Here is a 16,727-nt window from a genome sequence, read left to right as displayed (position 1 = left end):
TAGACCAATGCCATAGATGATTTTGCTATAAAATATACTTAATATATAATATATATAATAATTATAATATGTTGATATGCTGTATGTATATCAAAATTAATTTAGTTATATCTCAGTGTATTGAATTATATAGCTAACTAATTTAACAAGAGAACTTTTTCGCCTATTTCAGGCATCGCGTGGTAGGGACGGAGCCCTGCACTTATTTAACTTAACAATCAAAATCAACACAATTCTAATACTAGCATGCTCTAAATATAAATCAAACTCGTAACTACCAAATAGATTGCGTTATTTCCTCTCTGTGCGAAGAGGGATCGAGGTTCCCGTTATCTCTAAATAATAACCATATGTACATTCAAAGCGACTTAGGTTGAGCCTTTAAAAGGCACGCTAAGATGCAGCAGTATTCTACCTCAAAACGTTAAGTCTGAATATATGTATGTACGTTTCTCTGTTTATTTTTTTAAATGTATTTTTTGGTATAATTCGTTAAAAATATCTTTATTTTTAAGATTGAGGACAGAAAAGATAGATTGAAATAGGTTAAAAATTAATACTTAGAACTCATTTGGCTTTAAATATTTGAATTTGAAAGTATTTCAATATATACAGCATATACTTTTATTAAATTAGCGAATTATTTTTACATTTTTAAATATAAATTATTATAAAAAAAAAAAAAAGATACATTTAAAAATATAAAAAAACCACTCTTCCGAGGGCGGGACAAGGGTCCAAGCCATCGGTGGCTAGGGCTCCAGAGAGAGGAACCTCCGCACAATACGTGCCGTCTCAAGTAATACTGCCTTCTGTATCCGGTTCTTGATCCAACAGCTAAGCGATAGCCTCTTAAGGTGTTGGTCGAGGCTTTTCGCTATTAAACCGTTAACCGAAACCACTATCGGCACAATGATTTTAATCAATATATTATTGTTATTTTCCCATTATTCTCAATTCGCGTGGTGGTGGTGTTTACAGTGAAAAATGAAGAACATAGGTACTATAATATAAACAAAAATATACAAATAAAAGTAACCTTATAGACATGTTTTTGTATGTTTTTATCATGTCGACTGGTAACTATACAATCAAATACGTGTAATATATATTATTCATAATCTTATCTTAGAACTTAATAATTATGTAGCTGGTCTGATGATGGAGCCAGAAGGTGAGAGAAGTGATGCCTGGGATACTATGTTTGACTTTTAATATCTAATATTTTCATTTCCTCGCTTTGGTAATAAAGCAAAGCTGTGGACTGAGTTCTGCTACTCAAGACGCAATGCTTAATAATACAACAGAAGTGTCCTAATGAGAAGCGGAGTATCCTAATACTAGGTTCATCCTGCCTACAAAGCGTGAAACCGAAAAAATAAAGTTTGGATTTAGGCGTTTCTCGTAATGATCTGACGCTTCAAGGGAAATCTGGAATCTTGGAATGCACACTGGTAAGACCATCCAGCAAGGTTCTAATTTTTCGTGACATCCTTCTTAACCATGCTACGACTTTATAAAAAAATAAAATACTTAAGAATATATATTTCAATATTTTTTTTCGTTTCACGCTGAATCCCGCATATGGCACGGTAGACAAACGGAACCTAGAAGCCTAATGTTCAGACATTTCATTACCATTAAGACACTTCCGTTCCCCATTTTCCGTATAGTTCCCTATTAAATGGAGGAACACAACGCCGCAATTAATAAATTTAATCTTAATTTATAAAATCGCTAACATTACCTTATACGACTTTAATCCTAATTCCATTTGTAGTACACAATATATATATATATATACTACATACAAGAAATGGTCCAGTAAATATTCGATATTCTCCCTATGGAGTACATCTATGGTCCTGTTCAGAATATTCAGAATATCCTGTACCTGCAAGCAGTGCGGACAGCTAGTAGGTAAGTCTTTTAAATTATTAATAAAATTATGAAAATTAATAAATTGATTTATTTTTACGTTAGCTTCACGCTTTATCCCGCATCTACCAGTCTATCTAGGAAGTGTTAAGACACTCCGATACCCATTTAAGTGCACAACATTGCCTGTTAATTGGCGGAACTCTACGTCGTGCGTGCGTGCGTGCGTGCGTGCGTGCTTTGTATTTTTATCAGAGAGGGAGAACATGAAAATATTCTTCTCGAGTGATTATTGAACCCAGAACCGTCGTATTTACAGTCAGATGCTGTGCGGCTGCGCCGAATCAGGGTAGCAGGTAAATAATTAAAATTAGGTGTAAGCTCACATCTTTTCTTTCTCTTCAACTAAGAGACATCGTGTATTGGCCTTTGTGTTGTCGAAATGTTTAGAATAGAACTTCATGGTTCAACTTGCCTTAACAATAGGTTCCTAGGTTCCCTCTGCCTACCCTGCTTTGTGCAGGATTAAGCTTGATGCTAAAAAATGTATTATATATTATAACTCAAAAACAATTAAAGATAAAATAATAAGTAATACGTTATAATATTTTAATATTAGTTTAAAATGAAATAAAATAAATTTTGATCCAAAACAACACCCCATTTCACGATGTAAAATTTCATAGAATGTAAATAATAATAAAAAAACAACGTCTCTCTCACGCACGGCCCGCAAAGAAGCCTTTGACATGTCGAAATATAAAGAGTATAAAATCAAATAACCAACCTATTTGCGTTTCATTCGCTCGCGAAAAAACCTTTAAACAAAATTGTACTGAACTGTGCCGAAATACTAGCGGGTTTGTTAAATGCACTGTTTATTGAAATTGTCGGGAAAAAAATTAAAAAAAAAATGTTCGGATAAAATGCATAACACATTGTAGGTACAATATTTTATTCATGAAATTGTTATCTGTATTTTATGCTAGCGGCGTCCGCGCGGCTTCGTCCGCTTGGAATATATATTTTTTTATTTAATATCTATTATTTAAGTGTATTTAGGGACAATTGGTTGGTTATTTTAGTATGATTATCTGTACTGTTATACGGTTAATAAATCGTAATTTAAATATATTGGTAAGGTTGTATAAAAGGTTGCAAATTTATCGTAATTAATTGAAAAATGTTTATTTTGCATGAGCAAAATACCTGGATTATTATGAAATAATCCCGGATAAAAAGTAGGCCGTATGTTGCTCTATAACTGCCTCAATCTTTCAGTGAAAATCAGAAAAAAATATAGGTATAATTGTTTGATTGTGTATATCCATGTGAAAAAGCAAGGTTATTTTAAAATAACAGACAGACACTTTATTTTTATTTATATGTGTATATAATATGTACAAGATTGAAATGTATGCTATTCTACCTTTTTTTAAGGCTGGATCTGTCGAGATAGCCTATTTTTTATAGTCTTGAGGTTTATTCTGTTAGCCCCATTGGACTTTACAGCAGCACCGGTCTGATAGGCAAGGGGGGACTCTGCTTCTGAAAAAGTACAATCGCTACGTGTTAAGAGGAAGGTCGTTGTCGTTGACGAGGTTGGTAGCTTAGTATTTTACACTTTTATATATACGGAATGTAACAAAACCCAAAATTTCTCAGTGAAGACAAGTGCTTTAACACAACGTTTTTTTACCTGCCCTGAATAAACTAAAAAGACAATACAAACAATATTTTATAAAGATTAACAGTCAAGACATATTTATTCTTCAGTCAATTAAATATTTTGAAGTAATTATACCTTTAAAATTAAAAAGGTAGCATGTCTAACAGTTTGTGTATGTATACATAACCTGTTAGACATGCTACTTTGTACAATTGTTTTAATAAAGTAAATTATTTGCCCCCAGTGGCTCTAACCACTAAGCTTAAAATATTAAATCAATTATCTTTATGGAAGTTCAGAAATTAACTAAATGTTTATTTTTCATTGGCTTCACGCTGCGTTCCATATATCTATAGGAGAGTAGGCACAGGGTACGTAGTGTCACAGGGTAAGTAGTGTCACGTGTACACTCCGTTCCTCATAATTTTTGTTTTGAAGTATTGAAGCCAGTAACACAGCTTAAAGTTTCATGAAGTTGTGAGGAAGTCAAACACCACATTTAATATGTATTTTAAGAAATAACGCAATTATTAAGTGTAAGAGGATTTGAGAATTTTGATGACAGTCGTAGCGCAGGGGCACGAGCGGTGTGACTGTAAACGCGACTATGGTGAAATATAGGTATAATATTTTCATTTCTTCTCTCTGGTAACTCTCACTTAACATGCAATGCGTTCAGAATTCGGTGAAAAATGGTGAATATAAGTGTCTTAATGGGAACAGATTGTCTCCTAACTTTAGGTGTCCAGGTTAAAAAAATTGTATAGGGCGGCACGCTATAGCCTCAACTTTTAGCTTTTTTCTGCATGTCAGGAAAGGCGGAGGGAACCTAGTGTTGTGACGCTCCATTCCCGCTAAACCCTGTAGCAGCTCTGGTGTTACATGGGATCATGGGCGGCTGTGATCATTTACCATCCTATAACTGATACGCTCATTTGCCCCGGTTTTTAGAAAAAAAAATGATCCGTACATTTGGGTGAGTTGCGTATCTGAACTTTGTATAAGCGGGAAAATGAAAATAATTTAAAAATAGTCATGTGTCCGAGTATTGAACGGGAATCGAACCCACAACAACACTGCGATATGACTGCCTTTAAGTCTTACTAATTCAAATATTTATATTAGGTACCTTTTATTTCAATATGTACCTTTACAATAGCGTCTTCTTAAAATTGAAATTTAAAACTTGGAATTTTCAATTATTTATATTCTTAGTAAGCAAATTGATTTTTACCAATAAAATACATGCTTAGAATAGAAAAGAATAGAAGAGTTTCTCCACTAGTTATAGACTATAGTAATAAGCCGTCAGTTGTACCTGCCAAGTGAAGGTATGAAACGCGCGTGTCGGATTGTCTGATTGTCTCGTAACTAGGTTCAAAGCGTGAAATTAAAACAAACAAATAAATTTATGATAAAATACAAAAAAATATATTTTTTAAAAAGATTTAAATTTTCACATACATATATAGGGTAGGTGCCCTATATATTTTGCAAATAAATAAAAACACTTACTGTAAGCTGAAGACTGAATGTTTGTTTATAAAAAAACTAGTGGACCGGAACGCGGCTACGCCCGCTTGAACTATACGAATATTTATTAAATTATTTTCAGTTTTCAATAGAGAGATGTGTTAAGCAAGCTCATTTTGGGTGACGTTTTCTAACAACAAACTTTGCAAATCGTTGCTTAGCAACGCGACGGTTGTTATTAACATGGCGGAATAAATAGCATGTCAATTTAATAAGTATTTTAAATTAAAATATATATGGGTATATATCGAAAATATTACAAATATGAGAACAAAAAGTATCCTATGTTCATCCCGAGACCCTCAAGTATCTCTATATGAGTATTTTATCACAATTAAATTAGCGGTTTGGCCCTGATTGCGTAAAAGACAGACAGACAGACAGACAGAGTTACTTTCGAATTTATAATATAGGTATGGATATGTGAATATACATAATAAAATATAAATGCAAAAATATTTTCAACCGGCTCGGCGCCAGATTGAGAGATAGCCGCGGTAATTAATTGAATTGCGTCGAAATACCATAAAGGCATTAAAATGTTCATCAACAGTCGATCGAGTTGTACTGAACTCTGATATTGGCCACGACCGTCGTTTTGCTAGTAAAAATGTAAATACTGACGGTAATTTATATATTTTATTACATTTCTGTTGCGACAACACAACAGATTGTGGGTTCGATTTCCACTCGAGGAAACTACATATTTATTAAATATACAATTGATATTTTTTTGTCTCATATTTCGAAGATTTATATTTAAAACCAGGATAAGATTAATATTTTGTATTGCTAAATAACTTATAATATAATAGTTGAAAGTACTTATCATTTTTATTTTCCAGCCCGATCGACGGCTGGCCCTTGCCGCCGTCAACATCCTCTGAAGCAGCCACTTAGTGCTTGCAATTTCTTAGGGCCAGAGTACCCTCTTCCTTCCCCAACTGGTGTCGCTGTAAAAGCCAATAGGACTAATAGTATTAATCAAAAACACATCAATGTCACGTCAACACGGAATGTCTCGAATTCGTTAGAACGGAACGAGCGCGGAGTCCCGTAACCTCTAGTTAGCGGAAAATAATTTAAATATAATCATTCCCCGAAATGAGAATCGAACTCACAACTACCTCATATAGCCAAATGTTGTTCTGAAAGATGACCTCAAAACCTCAAAACAAAATTATAGTAAGCCAATAATCTAATCCATTAGAGTATCTATATAATATAATCCATTAGAGCCCTACCAACATAAATGCATTTGAACTTATTCAACCGATTTTGATGAACATCAACACAATCGTACATCTCAAAGGCACACGCACGTTGTTTCCAAGTGCCAATTCGGACTTTACAACGCTATGCAGTGTTTACACGGTCTGATGAATACATTTAAACCTGCAACGTATTGCGTAGGCTGATTGTGAAAGCGGGTTCGGTACCTGTCTTAAAGCCAGGTCTTCACCGTGAAACAGAAATAACCGGGTAATAGTTAGGTGGAAGGGACTCTTTTTAAATAAAATAGGTTTACATAACCACCAATAAAGAGTTATGTATTTTGTACTTACTTCGCTCCGCTCCATAGAACACACCGCACATTGCAGGATAGGTAAAGGGAACCTAGTGTTACGACACTGCGTTCCCCATTTTCCGCTGAATTCTGGAGGCATTGCGTGTTGAGTGGCTGTACTGAACGCCGCTCTATTCCTCGACGTCAGAGCGAAGAAAAAAAAATATTAAATATCTCATTTCCTAGAGTGGGATGCCAACCCACAATCAGTCGCGTTTTGCAGTCACACTGCACCACGACTGACCTCATGTTTAATGGTTTACTCTTGCGAATTGAACGTAGTCATTAATGGGCCCGCTCCGCTCTCAGTGGAAACCAGGCTTTAGGTGAAATGCTATTAGTTAAGCGGATCAATGTGGAATACTGTAGCCTCACCGTAGCTATTTACAGTATAGTTATACATTTTGGGATGTGTGCTTGTGCTCTAAGTATACTCGTATTATAAACAGTAAAAATATTATTTATTTATTATTATTTTATTTTCTATTTATTTTCAGCTTTCAAGCTGAATCTCGCACACTGCAGGTTAGGCAAAGGGAACCTAGTGTTAACTCTTCGGTTTATATTATTATTTAGCTTCACTCTACCGCACATAGTAGGGTGGGCATAGAGGTCCTGAGAAACTAGCCTTAAAATTCTCCGTTGCAATTAAGACACCTCCGTTCTACACTTTCCGCCGAATTCTAGAGACATGGAGTATTAAGTGGCAGGACTTAACGCCGCTCTTTTCCTCGACTAGAGCGAGGAAATGGGAATTATAAAATTACTTTTAAAAATATACAAGATTGCACTGTATTTCTTCAGGTAGATGATCATTTTCACGAAGAAAATTGCAATGATTGCATTTACAAGGCCCTACACTGACGCCGATGATTTGGGGGAAATGTTATTACATATAGGACTATTCTGTTACTGACTGATTGACAGATGTTTTAGCGAAACTACTATACTTGGAAAGTTAAATAATAATTACATTTATTATTAATTTAGAATGTATAAGGAACATCCTCTTAAGGAGGTTTTCTCGAAACTTCGACGAGAACAGGAAAACAATAGGTTTCTCCATTTTAGAAAATGAATAAAACACAAACAATTAAGGTTTTTAAAATTGACAAATTGAAGTAATCGTCACCCTGTTAATGCGATTTTTTTTTGTCATTGTTTGCAATTTAGAAGTTATTTTTATGCACTTTTAGTTTTAGTTTTAAGGTAAATGTTATTTATCCATTATAATTTGTTTTGTTATTAATCTTTTTCTCACATAATGTATTTGCATGTGGTATTTATCGTCACAAACACACCCCATTAGCCTATAGTTCTGTAATTTTTTAAAAGTATAAATGTGCCAATTTTACAATGCTTAACAAATAAATAAATAAAATTTACTTGCAACCCAATAAATAAATAAATAAATAAATAAAATTTAAATATAGGTTTTTTTTTAATTGTCCCTGTTATGCATGATATACATTTAATTTTTTTTTTATTTTAACTTAATAACGTATCTAATATTTTCATTTCTTGGCTCTGGTGTCCACACAAAGTGTGTTTTGTATTCTTTAAATTAATAAAAAACAAAATAAAAATCTTTGAATGCCAACGAGGTACTTATAGTTTTTTCTTTGCACTTACCGTCAATGGTGCTTCTTAATATCTTAATTCTTGATTTCACACTGCTCACAAAAAATGTATATAATTGATATATTTATTTGTTTATTTATATCTTAATTTAATTGAATTATGCACTTTTATTTAGGTAATTAGTGCCAAAATGCGTTACACTGAAAAATAAAATACACTCCTTTATACTAACGTTGTATTATTACTTTAATTTACTAACATTGCAGAACATTACTAAAAAAAACATAACACTTTAGAAAAAAAAACACAACAACACGTAAATATGAAAATGACAATATTAATAGGATTTTATCATATTAATATTTTTTTCTATCTATTATTTCTTCACGTTCTCGGTACAAAAAATGAGAAAATATTACTAGATTTATAACAATAATAAAAATTTTAAGAGCATTTTTTCCGTCAATTGCTTAACCTTACTGTAAGCACGCACTGAAACATATTTTATAATAATATTTGACGTAAGCTCCCGCCCTATTGCGGTCGTCCAATCGAAGTCTTAAAGGGGGCCAAGTGTCGCCCCGCCTTAGACGGGGACGCCGCCCATGCGAGTCACTTGCGGTGAATAAAGCTTAGAGACCGGGTGAATTGAGGTGAGTTACGTTTGTTTTTTTTTTATTTGTAGGTTACGCTTTTTTTTTTGTTTTTTGTAGTTTTTTTTTTGGGTTTTTGTGTGTTAAGTTCTTTTGTTTGATGTAGCAAGGTGGGTATTTTTGAGTTTTTTTTTTCAAATGAAACGTTAAATATTTGTTCATATGAACTTGAAATATAAGATATCTTATTACTAAGTAATAGTAAGATCATTATCATTATATATCATTTACTACTTTAATTAATTTTATTAAAAATATATAATACAATTTTTATTATGCTACTTTTAGCAGATAAATACTATCTACCATAAGTAACACGCACACCCAATAGATATATCTATAAATTAAAGCGGCATCTCAAGACCGATCTCGGAATTGAGAGCGGCTTAGAGATACGGACTTTAAATTCTATGAGCGGCCTAGAGGCCGCTCATAGAATTTAAAGTCCGTATATAGATATACGAAAGATTCAAAACAAACTCACATATTAATAAACAAAGTAAGCTAATATTTTATTCTCTAGGAAAATAATAAAAAAAATCTATATGAATTAAAATTTAAACCAAAACCTAAAATATATCGTCAGGATAATAATAAAAATATTCTAGTCCTCGTTTATTTTAGCGCTAATACAATTTTGCAGTAACAACGCGCCCATTTTGCATTTAAATCATGATATCGACGTTTCTATTTTCACAATTCTGGTTCTGATGGACAATGGAACTAGATTTTGCTTTTCGAAACAATTTTTACACTAAACTACGGCATGTCATATTGAAAATCTGTACAAAGCAGCCAAGGGCGTAACCGTAGTAAAAAAACAGTAAATATTATACTGTTAGATAACTTTTCGCTCGTTATGTGCGCGGAACTTAGGATTTGTTTTAGTATTCGAAATGTGAGGCCAGTCAAAGTAATTGCGACAACTCTACAGCTCGGAGATTCGATTCTAGCTCGAGGAAATTAAATGTACAATATTTTTATTTTTTTCGCTCTCAAAACGAGGCAAACCTCGGTGTTGAATTTCGCCAGTCAACAGGCATTGCCTCCCGAATTTGGCGGAAAATGAGGAACACTAGGTTCACAATTTCTGCCTGCCTCTCCTGTTATTTGCGGAATAGGACAGTGTAAAGCTAAAAATATAAAAAATCGAATATAACAAATCCTCATAACAAATGCTAACTTATCTGAAGTAGAACTATGTGATTACAACATCATAATACCTCCATACAATTACGGTAATATTTTTTTACGTTGAGCTAGCCAGTTCAATAAGTTATCTTTAGGTACTCTAATGATATAGAAACGAGGAAATCTATTACTTTTTGGTTCCACAAGTGCTCTTCTCGCCCAATTAACAGATTCCCTACGAATATCATAAAATTGAAGAGCTTGTTTGATTGGACACACTGATCTCAGGAACTATTGGTTCTCATTGAAAACAAATTGCGTTGAATAGTTCATTCATTTGAATTTGAAACGTTGAATAGTTATACACAATTTTTAGTCCTATCCTAATAACGTTATAAATATTTAAAGTGTGTGATGAATGCATGATTGTTCCTTTTCCACGCAAAAACTACTGAATGGACTTAGATAAAACTATAAGTTATATATATATATATATATATATATATATATACATTTTAAGTTTGTCTTTAATATAGTAATAAGTTTACGCGGGCGAATCCGTTAACGGTTCGCTTGTGCTCAGATATCTTAGATGTTTGACTACAAGGGCGACTTTATCCCTTGCGGGATAGTCAGAGGGAATGGAGCGCGAAACGGTCTCTACATACCTCTTTCGCCTCGTCCACTGTCATCAACCTCTTCATACATGCTCTCTCTCCCTCACTTACCTCTCTTACACATTACATTTACCTAATAATTTAAAGAAAAGAAATTTACACGATAGACATATCTCAAGATCGATCTCAGAGTTGTTTACGGGCCTTAAATTCTATGAGCCACCTTCATGTACGAACGATTCAGAAATCGCATATTAATAAACAAAGTTAATTAACATTTCTTTCTTTTAGAAAATAATAAAAAAAATCTATTATGACTTAAAATTTAAACTAAAACCTAAAACCGGACTTGAAAAATAATTTTAAATTGAAATGTGTAACAGTGTATAACATTTGTATTTGTTTTAATTAATTATTCGCTTTGTAAATATGTAGCTCTAGAATTTTGTACCTTTTCATATTATTTTATTATTTACTAATATTATTAGGAAAATTAGATTTTTGAAAAGTCTGAAAATGTTAATTTTCTTTTTTCAGTAGGTAGCGTTAACAGAGAGTGGAATGTCTTGCCACCTACCTGGTCCGTTATTTGCGAAGTAAAGTGCAAAGCTAAAAACCCATATCAACACGCAATGCCTCGAGAATTCGGTGGAGAGTGGGTAGAAGTGTCTTATGAGAACGGAGCACCTTGCTATGTGCGAGGTTACAGCGTAGAAACTTACCTGTTTATCTAAAAATGTGGTTTAATTCATATTAATATTGAAAGGTTGACAGACTTATAACCGACATTTATTAAAATTAAGAAGTAATTTTTGACTTCCAAATTCAAATTTAATTCGAATCTACTGTGTGTAATACTAATAATATACTAAAAAATATAATATATAAAAGTCTTAATGAGTAAATTACAGAATACACAGTTCATCTGTGTACTGGACTTACAACGTTGAAATTTGGCAGTTGGGTAGATTTCGAAAAAGATTGGCAAAAAAAATATGTTTTCCAAATGATATTCGACGACGACACCCAAACAAAGTTACGGCCAATGACTAGTTTATTATATTGTAATTTATTATATGGTAGTTTATTATAGGAAATAGCTAATATTAAGACACCGTTCCCCATTTTTCACCTAATTTCCGAGACATTGCGTGATGAATAGAGCCACGAACGAATGAACTTCAACGCCACGATTTCCCACCAAAACGAGAACATCAAAATATTCATTCACTCCTTCCCCCGAGCGGGAATAGAACTTGCTATCGTCGTGCAATATCCTAATAATCAAACAATAATAACGACGGTCTTATTATCAAATAATTATTTCAATATGTTTGTATTCGTGCCGCGCGTTAAATATTGCAGGGGTTAGGGGTTAGGGGCCAAATGTCAGCACGCGCCGCTAGAGTAGGTAAGGGATGCAAACCAAATGTTATAGCACTTAATGGTACACAGGTTAAAGTGTTTAGTGGTTTCTCCTTATTTTTTTTTATTTTTGCTGTATTTTTGCAGTGAAAGTATTTTTGATATTTTTTAAATATTTTTTTTAAATTGGTATACCTTTTAACTTTTGCTCGCAGCTCGGAGGCCTTACGTCATAATATAATACTTATTTGAGGCCTATGAGCGTACGACTGTACACGCGACAGGTTGTGGGTTTGATTTCCACTCGAGGAAATGATTTTTTTTCTAATTTACATCTCCTCGCTCTGGTAATGAGGGGTAAACACGAAAAATTTTTAAATTTTAAATTAAATCATTCTAATCTCCAATTTTTTTTTATCTTCACGCTGTATCCCGCACATAGCACGGTAGGCAGATGGAATCTAAGAATCGAGTGTTAAGATTCACACTTCCGTTCCCCGCTTTCCGCCAAATTTTGGAAGCATTACGTGTTAGGACTTGAGTAGCAGTAGCAGTACGCTGCGCTTTACCTCAACGCTTTACCATAACGAAGAAATAAAAATATTAAATATTTTAATTTCCTCGAGTCGAATCGAACCTACGACCTGTCGCGTTTTACGGCTGTACACACTGTTTACAACCGACCGCATATACTTTTAAATTTTAAATATATTATAGGTACTTACTTAATAACAGAAAGACTAAACACTGATTTTTTTAAAAAATAAAAAAGATGCAATGTCAAAATAATAAGCTCGTTTCAATCATTTCAAGCGGCGGCTTCGCCTGCTTAATCTTATTGTTATAATAAAGCCAAATTATACAAAACCTGAATTGTATGCCTGTAAAAAATCGTAGGGAGGTAGTGGGAGTTCCGAGAAAATAGTAACCTATGTATTATTTTGATATATAAACTATATGAAACTGAAAGATAGTTTCATCTTAAATAGTTCATAGTTTCTACCTAAAACTGGAAGAAGCATCCATCCTCACAAGCATTCGCCTAGTTAGCGCCTTCACGCGCTTTAATTTATTTTTATACTAGCGACCCTATTGCGGCTTCGCCCGCTTTTACTACTGGATTATTCATATAATGTATGTTTGCAAAGCACTTAAGATAATGTGAAAATTAATTAAACCCTAATGCAACCCGCATTTTCGTAGTGTCAATAAGGATTTTCCAATTGTTTTACACAGCAAGGATTTTTTAGTAGGTACCGTAATTTTAAATCTGTGCTACTGATCTTTTCAAGTACTTATTAAAATATATTTAAATTACTATTTTTAGATAGTTAAATGACATTAAATAATACATTCAACTCGAATTATCCAATACGTGCAAACGCATCTAAATCTTCGTTGCTATAAAGGCAGGCGGGTTTTTTTTTTCGAGCTTGTGGTTAATGCTGAAGAGGGTATTCTGTCCCTGATGAAAAGCAAGCACTACGTGGCTGCCTGTGACGAATATTAAATAGAATGCATCGGCCGGGAATTGAACCCGGGCTGCCCGCGTGGCAGGCGAGCATTCTACCACTGAACCACCGATGCGTGTAAGGCAGGCGGGCGCGGCGGAATCGCTTGTATAAGCATAACGTCGCGAGGCGCGTTTCGCAGCAAGGATTTTTTGATATTGTAACAACTTCTAAAGTACTTATTAAAATGAAAAACAGAAAAGACAGTTTTGATCTACATTAAATGGCCAACGTAACTAATATACTTATTTATATGCTGAGAGTAAGGGATAAGTGAAACTTGACTCGATACAGTTGATGTGTGAACGGCGTGATGTGTCAATAATTAAATGCGTTTTTCTCTAAAACTATTCGCAATTTCGAAATAGTTTAAAAAGCAAATTTTATCTTCGTTTAACGTAGAAATTTAATAAAGTATTTTAAAGGATAAGGATTAATACCATTATGGAAAAATATCCCTCACAATAAAAAATATATTGAAATTACTATTTTTAGACAGAAATATGATCACTACACGTTATTCTTAAAAGATATGAATATGCCATCGCGGACTTTTTTCTAGATCTTATTAAGAGGAACAATACTCCAGTACATTTTTTTCATGTAGTATTTACCATTAAAGCAGCGCATGCGCGAAAGTGTCACAACGTGTAGGACTTTATACACATTTATCGTATTTATGTTAATTTACATAAGAATGTACAAATAATAAACTATATATAAACCTTCCCTGAGAAATACTCGACCTAATGGTGAAAACCGCATCCAAATCCGTTGGGTGGTTTAGAAGAAGAAGAGTTAGAAAGTTCAGACAGACACAAAAAGCGACTTTGTTTTATAAGATATAGGATTACTTATAGCCAAAGGTAAAATATTTTTTAATGATAAAATATTCTAAGAGTATGTGGACAATGTTTCATGATAACTTAACAAACAAAAAAAATATTATTTTATTAACAAAAACATGATTTCTCAGTTCAATAATTTTGGCACAATAAATAAACTTACATTCACATTTACATAATATTAATATGATTATAAGTTAATTAATATTAATTAATTGGCAGGATAAATTATAAATAATATAATAATATACCTAAACATAAAACGTATAAAATCTTTTCTATTTTCGTACTCCAAAGGACCCTTTGTTAAGTCATACGTCAATTTTCAACTAACCGCGTTTGTGAATTTTGTCATATGTCAGACTTGTAAACTACTGACTTATGATTACAACTGTATTTCAATTCTAAAGTTTTGCATATGGCTCACTTCATTTCGTAGTAATTGGGAATCTACTAAAGTTTACTTTTGAAGTTGAAGGTTATTGTTTCATAATAAATAAGCTATAAGCAATTTTTTGAACTACGTGATTTTTTTGTTACACATATTAGAATAAACGCGACTGTTGTCGGTTTAGTTCTCGTTAGCGAGCTACTTTTAATTGTTGCTTGCTTGCTTGCTTGTAGCTCTCGACTTTAGGTGGAGCTGTTCTGTTTAAATACAAAAGAGAATATAAGAATAAGAGCATAATACAACTTATACTGAACAGATAAATATCCCAAATATCTCTACAGCGATATGATGACATTACACGCAGCGCGCAGGCTATTTCCCCATTCCTAACTTCATTTCCTCAAAACACGTTTTCGCTTAAACGTACAATTTGGAGATTTAAAATCATTTCTCTTCACGCTTAATCTCGCATATAGCAGGATAGGTAAAGAAAGAGATGCTAGTCTCGAGACACCTTACTCCTCCCAATGTGAGTGTGCCCGATGTGAGTGCCTAAAATATCTTATTTCTCCGGGTAGGAATCAAACCTACAACCGTCACGTCAATAGTCAATGGTCCTTAAACATAATTAAATATCAATTAAAGCCTATTCTATCATTAATAAATACAAAATTTCTATCGAGGGTGTCTCGTATTCAACATACGGTGTAATTGTAAGTCAGAAAGTTGTGCCACAAATTATGAAAACATGTTGGCCGTTTTGCATTTGACTTATAAATATTATACACGCGTACTACCCACTACCCAGCTATCAGATATATCGAAGGGCTGGGATTTGAACACGTGACCCTCATTATGGTTCGGATTTTGAGGTTAGTTAGCTTTGGGGGACAGTTTTTTAAGGGTTAGATCGATTATGATAATACTTTGTTTATTTTAGCTTAAGACTTTGAGGAGTAGATTTTTGTAAGTTAACATTTAGGTTTCAATTTTTTAAATATCTACCATAGGGTTTAAAACCGCGTTTGAAATTGATTGGTGATTTTTAAGTCTAGATCTGAAATAACATGTTTTCTTTCATCAATATTTTTATAGCGTCATTATTCATTACATTCATAATTTTCATAGCGTGAAGTAAAAAAATCTGTTTTTCTTTCCTTCCTATAGCATAATAACACTTGTTAGAGGCCAGTCGTGGCGCAGGGACACAAAGTGTGAAGCGGAGTGTCTTAACCCTCTGCCTATCCTGCTCCATCCGTATGTAGCAGGGTAGGGTCACTGAAAAAAAAAACCAATTAAACAATGTATAATAAGGGGATCTTATATGTATGTCTAGTTCAAAAATGTCACTTGTCTATAATATGACGATTAGTAACTTTAAAATGGACGTTTAATAGAAACATATCACAAAGGTGTTAAATAATAGCTTCAGAACTAAAATGGCTTCAAGAGTATAACTTTAAATCATCACATAGAATTACATGTACGTAACTACATCTCTATAGTAGCCTTTCGTAAGTCAAATCACCCTGTTGTGGGAACCTGTGCATATGTTCCACTGGGTTTCCATATTTCTTAGGTATAAGGTTCAAATTCATTTATATACCACTAATGATAAACTAGTATAGCAATAAAGGAAATTATACAGGTAGTGAAGTGAAAAGTTAGGTAGGTTTATATAATAACGATGACGATTGGTTGTTTGATACCTCTACCGCTAAATACAAAAATATCCATCCACACGTGAAGGCTTAACTATGTAATTTAGTTCATGGAATTATTTATAAAAGTACGCTTTATCGTGGACATGATCAGTTTTTTATTACAAATCAATAGAAATAGATTTTCTATTTTTTCCTTTTTGGTTTTTACACAATGTACAATCGATTTTCTCTCTCTATAAAGTCGAAATCTCTCTACTTTCGTTGGTTTAGCTTGTTTTCAATGCAATCTATATAACATCAAAATCAATTAGCCTTAACTATC

The sequence above is a fragment of the Heliconius melpomene genome, chromosome 21 (genome assembly GCF_056956725.1).
Source record: "Heliconius melpomene rosina isolate 202511_hmr_F chromosome 21, ASM5695672v1, whole genome shotgun sequence".
Taxonomy (NCBI): domain Eukaryota; kingdom Metazoa; phylum Arthropoda; class Insecta; order Lepidoptera; family Nymphalidae; genus Heliconius; species Heliconius melpomene.
This window is presented reverse-complemented; position numbering follows the sequence as displayed.